Source organism: Pristis pectinata, chromosome 13 (assembly GCF_009764475.1).
Source record: "Pristis pectinata isolate sPriPec2 chromosome 13, sPriPec2.1.pri, whole genome shotgun sequence".
Taxonomy (NCBI): Eukaryota; Metazoa; Chordata; class Chondrichthyes; order Rhinopristiformes; family Pristidae; genus Pristis; species Pristis pectinata.
The window spans coordinates 25988513-25997456 of record NC_067417.1 but is presented as its reverse complement, the minus strand read 5'-3'; positions in this window follow the sequence as shown (position 1 = coordinate 25997456).

The window sequence follows — 8944 nt, the reverse complement described above, 5'->3', positions numbered from 1 at the left end:
TGGTGCCTAGAGCTGGAGGTTGAGTAGTCTTAGAACACTGACATCATTACAGGTCCGTAGGTTATAGCAGTGTTCTGTCCCTGTGAACTGTTCATAACCTGAACAGTTTGCAAGTCAGAAATGTGGCCACAAACTGGGTTCCCTGATGGCAGAAGATGTCTGCAGTCCTGCAGCAGGTAGCAAATCCATACTGCCGGTCTCCCAAATGCGTGCTCGCGCTCGTATATACAGGCTGTACAAAAGATGGGCATGCGTAAGCTGGGGAAGATCTGTACTATCTTTAAGAAGAGGGACAAGTCATTACGCTAAAATTATTAAGGTGTTTTCCTGCTTTTTACCACAGTGAAAATTCTCACTTGCAATCTTCTGAATTTATTCCTTTTGCCGATGAAGTCCTGCTAGCACCTCAGTGTAGTTTCAGATCATGTTGTGGGATAACTGACAGCATGATATAACATATTTTCTTATGAAATAGAAAGAGGTCATTCAGTCCACAGAGTCCACGTCAGCTCAATTGTCTTCACTGACCTGACAAACTCCTTTGAATCTATAAATTGCAAAGCCTTGGGGAAGTTACTGGCATAACTGGCTTATCTTGACCTAATTTCTGACCTTTTACCATCAAAACAAAAGGAAATTATCATCTAATTCTAATTAACTTTGCCAACTTTATTTAGTAGAAATTTAAATTTGATAATATTCCAAAATAATATCAAAATATCATTGTTTGATGTGCTAGCCTGGGACATTTGTTGTTACTCTGCATCCTCTTCAACATGCTCTTCAAAATTATTCCAGACCAAATTGCTAATATACACAGAACAGCATACTAGGATGAACATGAATACAAAACATGCAGTTTCAATCTTCTTATTCCAAGTATTTAAATGCAGCAGCCATTCACCTTCCCAGTGAGCAGTAAGGAATCTGAACATTATGATTTTGAGTGTTGGTAGATTAGGTTTGTAAAAGGTGTTGTTATTAAGGTAATAAACTATTCTGATTAGTTATTATTTACCCAAATGTCTTTGCTATCTGACATACTGGCCAGATTTTACTGGAGCAGGACATCTAGCTGCTTTCTCTGTTGTTCATATAACATTTCATTTTTTTTATAATTCCCACAAAGCCACTGGAAACGTGAGCAGACAGCAGCAGAGTGAGAACAAGGTTTCCTGGTGAACAGTGTATAAACATTGTACCTACTTAATCAGTGAGATAAGCACATTGAGATGCATGCAGTAAGGAGGGCAGGTTAAAGTGTTAAATCAGGCACAATAAATGGGAAATAAAAGACTAGATTATGTCTTTTATTTCCTCTTTTATTTGAAAATTTAAAACAAATTCATTTAAAATTCTACATTTTAGGATTGACAACCTCATGGAACAAAATGCCCCATTTATCTATTGCACAACAGAGGTTGATTTTGTAATTATTAATAATTATCAGGTCAATAAAAGGACACTTACACTTAATTATTAGACCTAATTCCTTGTGGCAAATTTAATGAATAATAAAATGCAAGTTTCTTCAGAAAAACATGAAGGTTAAAACCAAGAAATTTTCTTATGAGAAAGTTGCCAAAATCAAAGGCAATTCCCAATTCATGGGATATCTCTTCCTCACAACAAGTTGCTGACTGATTTGCATATTAACAACTGCATGTGTAATTCAGACATCATTATTGTCTCAACAAAATCATAATTAGCAGTTATTTTACTTTGGGGAATACTGAAGGGTGCCTCAGAAAATAGGTTTTCAACACCTATAATTTGGCAAAGTAACCAGCAACTTAATGTAGCACTCCAAATTCACTCCAACGGCTCAGCAAGCAGAGTGATCAACTGCCATGTGAAAAGCACAAATTTAAAATTAGTTTCAAAATATTCTTCTGCCTGTCTACTTTAAAACAATCTACTTCAGAAAATAAGAAGATATTTGCATCTAAAACAAACTCTGACTGATTTGATAAATAGAAAATATCTGGAACACATCCATTTTGCAATCAACAAAGCTTTAAATCATGATTCTCTAAGTAAACGTTTCAATTTATGTCAATTCTCAAAAGCCAGTATGCTGGAAAAAGTGTTCCATATCCCTGTCTCCTGGATTAAGTTGTTTATGTGTATAAACATTTCAGAAATGATTTATGAAATTTTGCTAACTGATAATGTAAAATATCAATGTATAGTTATATATATTTCATTCAAATTTATATACACTATGAAAGAAAACAAATATTTCTCATATGTTGAATTAAGCACCATTTTAATGACAGTAGTAATCAGTCAGTTCTTTGATTGCTGCAAGAGAGCCCTTTGTCAGTCCCATGTAACAAATCAATGCACTTTCCATTGTAGATCGCTTAAAAGGGCTTTGATATTTTAGAGAGTCCAGACCCAGGATGAAGAATAAGCTTCGGGTTGCAAAATAGTCACTTTTATTTTCTTCATCAAAATTATGTATTTTTTTCTTCAGTTTCATTGGCCTAAGTTGAAAGATTTAGAACTAGTTTTAAACCCTAATGGACTGTTCAGGATATTACATCTGGGGAATCGCCCAACCTTCTTACTCATGCTGGACAACCATTGAAAGTAATACAGTAATTAACTATTTTAGATCAAAATAAGAAAGAAAAATTATAGAATCGTAAAATGGTTACAGTAAGGGAGCAGACCATTAGCTTCTTGAGTCTGTACTGATCCTATGTACGAGCAAACCAGTTAGTCTCATTTCCATATCTTCTCCCCATTGGCCTGCAAGTTTATCCCTCTTGTATACTTATCCAGGTCCTGCTTGAATGCTGTGATTTGATCTGCCTCCAATGCTATCTGTAGAGCGCAATTCAGATCCTAAACACCCTCAGTAGTGAGATGTTTTCCTCATGTCATTTTTGTTTCTGTTGCTAATCACCTTCATTCTACCAGCCATCATTCTTAAACCACCGCCACCAGTGAGAACAGTTTCTCTCTGCTCTGTTCACACCCCTTCATGATTTTAAATATCTTTATCAAATCCCCTTGAAACCTTCTTTGTTCCAAGAAGAATAAATCCATCTTCTCCACTCTATCCACATAACTGAAGTCCATTGTCCCTGAAATTATTTTGTTAAATCTCTTCCACACCCCTTCTAAAGCCTTTAAATCTTTTCCAGAGCCATAGGTACCACTCCATTTATGGCCAGTGTTATATACAGGTTCATCATGATTTCTTTGCTTTTGTATTCAATGCCTCATTCCCATGTATATTTTTTAACCACCTTTACCACTTAACTTGCTACTTTCAACAAATTGTGTACATGTATACCTCAATCTCACTGTTCTTGTGCCCCTTTTAGAATAATGCCTGCTAATTTGTATTGCTTCTTCTCATTCTTCATAATTAAATTTCAACAACCTATATTTCAATAACGTCTGTTACTATCCTCCAGAAAGCTTAGTATCATCTGTAAATTTGGAAATTGTGCTATGTACATCCAATTGTAATTAATATATGTTCAGAAAAATCAAGGGTCCAGTATCAACTTCTGGAGAATCCTACTGTATACTAGCTTACCGTACGAAGAAAGAACCTTTCCCCACTACACTTTGTTTCCTGTTAGCCAAATTTCCATCCATGCAGCCAGTGCCCCTTTTAGTCAATGGCCTTCAGCCTTGACAACACCTATTATTTGGCAACTTATATGATGCCGCTTAGAAGTCCAATTATACCACACCAATCTCATTTATCCATTAATCCTCTCTGTTACTTCATTAGAAATTCTACAATTTAGTTGGATTCACTTTACATCTTTAACGAGTTAATACTGCCTTTTTCTAATTAATCCACACTTGTTCAAATAACTTCAAGTTCATATTGTTGTTTCTAAAGCTTCTCTGCATCTTTGAGGTTAAACCAGCAGATCTGAAGCTTCTGATTCTCACCATTTTTTAATTCCGTTCATTGCTACACCCCACATTGATGTCAGTGTCATTACCATTTAATAAATAACTTCAATTCTAGAGCCCCAGGGAATATTGAAGAACAGAGGGACTGTGGTGTACAGGTCCATAGATCCCTGTAGGCGGTAGCACAGGTGCATAAAATGGTGAAGAAGGCAGTTGGGATGCTGGCCTTCATTAGCCTTGGCATACAATACAAGAGCAGGGAAGTCATAGTACAACTTTATAAAGCATTGGTTAGGGCACAGCTGATGTATCATGTGCAGTTCTATTTGGCACATTATAAGAAGAATGTGAATGTACTGGAGAGGGTGCAGAGGAGATCTAACAAGGTATTGTTTGGGATGGAATGTTTCGGTTAAGAGGTTTGTTTTCCTTAGAGTGGAGAAGGCCAGGGAGGAATCTGATAGAGATGCACAAATTTATAGAGGGCATAATAGGTGGATAGAGAGAAACTTTCAAAACCTCTAAAACCTGTAGAGATAGGTTAAAGGCAAGGAATAAGAAGTTTAGAGGGGATATGAGGAAAATAGTTTTCATCCAGGCTATTATAGCAATTTGGAACGCACTACTTGAGAAGATGGTGGAGACAGGTAATCATACAACACTTAAAAAGTAAACAGATGAGCTCTTGAATTGCAAGGCATAGAAGATTACAGACTAAGTGCTGGTACGTAGCATTAATATTGATGGTTGGCATGGGCAGGGTGGGCCAAGGGCCCCTTTCTGTGTTCTTTGACTCTATTGATTTGTAACAGTGCAAAATTTGCAAAATCTAAAAATCAGGAGACAATTTCATTTGCTAGAATTGAATAATAAATTTCAGGTAGGTAAAACTTTAACTTGGAGCCAATTCACAGAAGAATTAACTGAAGAAAAAGGCATTAGGAGAAGTAGAAATGAGAGGAAGGAAGGAATATAAATTCCAAAGCACAGAGCTTAACCCTTGAAAAATGCTTGCCAATTGTGGAGGAAAAGGTAAGTTAAACACACAATGGCAACAGTATAAGGTGTAGAGTACTTGGCTATAACTGAAGGAATTTATATATAGGAATTCATGTGACCATGAAGAATATGATGTAGGATGATATGCAGGCAGCAAATTTTTGGATGAATTGATGTTTACAGAGGAAAAAAATCAAAGGGAAGTTGTTGGGTATGTAACAGACAATGTGTTGTACAGCTAAGGGAAATAGGAAAGGAGGTATTGCACTGATGGGATTGCTCTGCTAGGAGCTGCCAAGGATCTGATGGATCAAATGGCTTCCCTTTGTGTTGTAATTAGTTAGCAAGCAAGTCGGAAGGATAGGAGGGTGGCCAGCAGAATTTTGGAGCGGGTAGTAGGTTGCAGTGGTAGCTGAGGCAGGGCAATAGGTGTTTTGATGGAAGTAGATTGTCTATCAAAATGACTATGAGAGGTCAGGAGTTCCGCTTGGGTTCAGATAGGATGCCCGGTTTGTTAGAGATAAAATGGGAGATGAAATTGAAAGTAAGCATATGATGTTTAAGCAGAAGTTATTACACATGCTGGACTGGGTGAGGAGCAAGTGTTCTGAAAACAGAGGCAATAGAATGTATAGAGGGCTCAGGTAAAACTGGGTGTAGTGGTGCTATCATAGAAGCTAACTCAATGGCTATGGGTGATATTGTAAAGAAGCATAATGTAGATAACAAAGAGAAATAGGAGCAGAGGATAGATCCTCAAGAGACTGTAAGGGTGCAAAGGTGGAAAGAAAAATTAATGCTGGAGATGCTCGAGATGACATCAGGGGAAAAGTCAAGGTCAGTTTGGCGGTGGAGCAGAAGTGCTAAGGAGGACGGGAGGGAAAACATATTGCGTTCACAGTCAGAAAAAGTACTTGTTATTTTGGTTAAAAAGCAAAATCTTAGAAGTGTTCAAAATGTGAAATAAAAACAGAAAACATAGGAAATACTCAGCAGACCAGACAGCAACAGTGGTGAGAGAAATGGTGACAACATTTCAGGTCAATGATCTTTCAGTTGAACTGACAGAACTTAGAAATCAAACATGCTTCCAGTTTCAGGGAAGGAAGAGGGCTGAGAAGATGAAAGGGAACATCAATGATACGGTGGCGTAGAAGTATTTGCATTCACTTAATTTTCTTGGATACTTGAATGGAGGGACAGGAAAGAGGGATGTAAGGAGTCTAATGATAGTGGAGAACAGACAGGCTATTCATTCACTGGAAGCTGTTCTACCATTCATTACAAATAAGATTAATGAACACTCCATTCTATTTAATTGTCTTTGATCCATATTCCTTGATACTCCTATTAAACAAAATTCTATGGATCTCAATTTTGAAATTTAAAGAAACTGGGAGTTATCTTTATATGCCAGGGAGTCCTGGAGTAGTGGGTTTTGGAGGATAGTTCTGAAGATCAGTTGCACACATTATGGTCCATACCAATCATTTAATAGATGACAAAATTAATTGCATATCAGAAGGGAGCAAAAATTGAGGCCATATCAGGCGAACAACCACGACCAAAGACAAGGGCATAAAACGTGGAGATGAGGGAAGGATTGAGTGAACACTGATTGCAGAATTATGACAACGAGAATAGGCCGACTAGGTGGGTGTTTGACATGTTTTCTTTCAAGACACATATGAAGAAGAGAGAATTGTTGGGGATCAAAGATATAATGGTGATGAGGGATCAGATTAGTGGTTATTGATGGTATAGTGCATGATCAATAGCTGTGGTTAAGGAAGGAGTTTAGGAAGGAAAAGGAAGTAATGAATAGAGATGAGAGAAGCTGTGATGTAGATTGAAATCACCAGAAATACCTTGGGAAGGAAATTATTGGGTTTAATATGGTGATAAGTAATGACAATTTTAGGGAGAAAGAAGAGAAGTGGAACAAAGGATATGGTAGTAGAGAGCCAGAGAAAGAATTAAGGTGTGACCTATGATAAAGGTCACATCACCATCTGGGTGAGGTGAAACATAGCCAGACTGAAAAGCTTCAATCAGTGGCAAGACATTACCACCCTTGAGCCAAGTCAATTAAAGACATAACACCATGGCAATTGTTCACAATTAGATTTGTTAAGACAATGGCTTGCTCACAAATCGACAGATATCATGAAAGGGATTGATGAGCTGGTCATTCACTGTTGATTTGTTTTTGCATTGGGACCATTCTGAAGGAGGATCTGCACCCAAAACCTACAGACATAATCTTTTCCAACATGTTTTGGTTTTATTTCAGAATTGTGTATCTACTGTATTTTCTCATCAGCTCGGCCATGTACAAGTGCACGCAGAGGCAAAAGAAAATCCTCCCCCAGAACTAGTTAATAAAACCCTGCAGGAGTTTTTAATTCTTCGGTGAATACATAATATAGAAATATTTTGTAGCATGATGCAGGATTGAACCATGTTCAAAACAAACCACCAAATAGCTTTAAAACAGAAATATAATGTTACCTGGTCTCAGTTCCTTTACTTCCAGTTGAACGGCTGACTCGCGTATCAGTATGGATTTTGTCTCTCTTGTTCCTTGGGATGAAAAGAATGCTATGAATGGTTTGAAGGAATTTATACACAAAGAGCATTCTTCAATGTGATTGGAAAATTATGACCAGTAAATCAAGCTGGCATTTAAGTACACTTTAAGCCAGTTATTTAATGCAGTGGAAATGATTTCCTCACCAGTTTTTCAGTTGTTCTGTAAGAAGGTCTGGTATCATGCTGTTGCATAAAAGAGAGAATTGACAGTTAATTTACAAGCAACTACAGAGTCTAGTACACAGATATTGACTATTCTCTTCAATGGCAGCATTCAAGCTCCAACAAATCTCCTCCTTCTAACCCCCCCTTCCTCAATTTCCCCCCTCCCACAGGAACACAGTCTTTATTTTTTTATATCCTCTTGTATATTGAATTAATTTTTGTAATGTATTTGTGTAACAAATTGTAGAAGAACGTTCAAATATTCAGATTCCAGTGCTGCTGTTCAGCATTTCACATGTTCAACAATTCATTATTCATTCATATCCAGGACGTAGCCATCAATACCAAGGTGTGCATTTATTGCCCATCCCCAATTGCCACTCAAAGTCTAGTGGTGAGCCATCTTCTTGAAACTCTGCAGTCAGTGTCCCCACATTGTTTATTGGATGTGGAGTTCCAAAATTTAGAACCAACTAAACTGAAAGAATAATGACATATTTCCACATCAGGATAGTGTGCAAGTTGGAGTGCAGCTTTATTTGTGTCTTTGCCAAGTGCCGGCTACTGTTGGAATAGTGATGTTCATGCTGAACAGCAGCATCAGGAGGTGGCAAAGGTGTGGGAGGTACTGCAGTGACTCGTTTAGACAGTATAGCCTGCAGACTTGCTTGTGAAGGAGGTGAACAACTGAGGTACCAATAAAGCAGGCCACTTGGCTCTGGATGATGGTCAGCTTCTTCCATATTGAAAGAGCTGCAGTCATGTGGAGAGTTTCTAATCACATTCCTAACATGCCATTTAGAAAGGCACTGGAGAGTCAAGAAGTAAGCCACTTCCCACAGAATACCAGCCCTCTGTACAAATGTTATACATACTATATAATTTATTGATGTATCAAATAGAATTAATTTATCTCATATTAGAGCAGTATCAGACCCAGAAAACATTGTACTATACATGGAGAAATATGGGAGGCTTGGCAAAATACATATCTGAGGAAGATATTACTTTGAAAGCATTTATTATAAATAGTTGCACCCACGAATTTAAAAAATATAAATAAATTAAAATCTGTCTGCAAACCACAATGCTGATTCATTATGGACCTTCTAGTAGCCATAATCTAACTGAAAATAAAAAAAACTGCAGCAGCTGGAAATCTTAAATAAAAAATACTCAGTAGGTCAGACTGCATATGTGGGAAGGAAACAGAGTTAACATTTCAGGTCGAAGACCCTTCATCTTCCACCTGAAACATTAATTATGTTTCTCTTCCCAAGGATGCAACATGAGTAATATT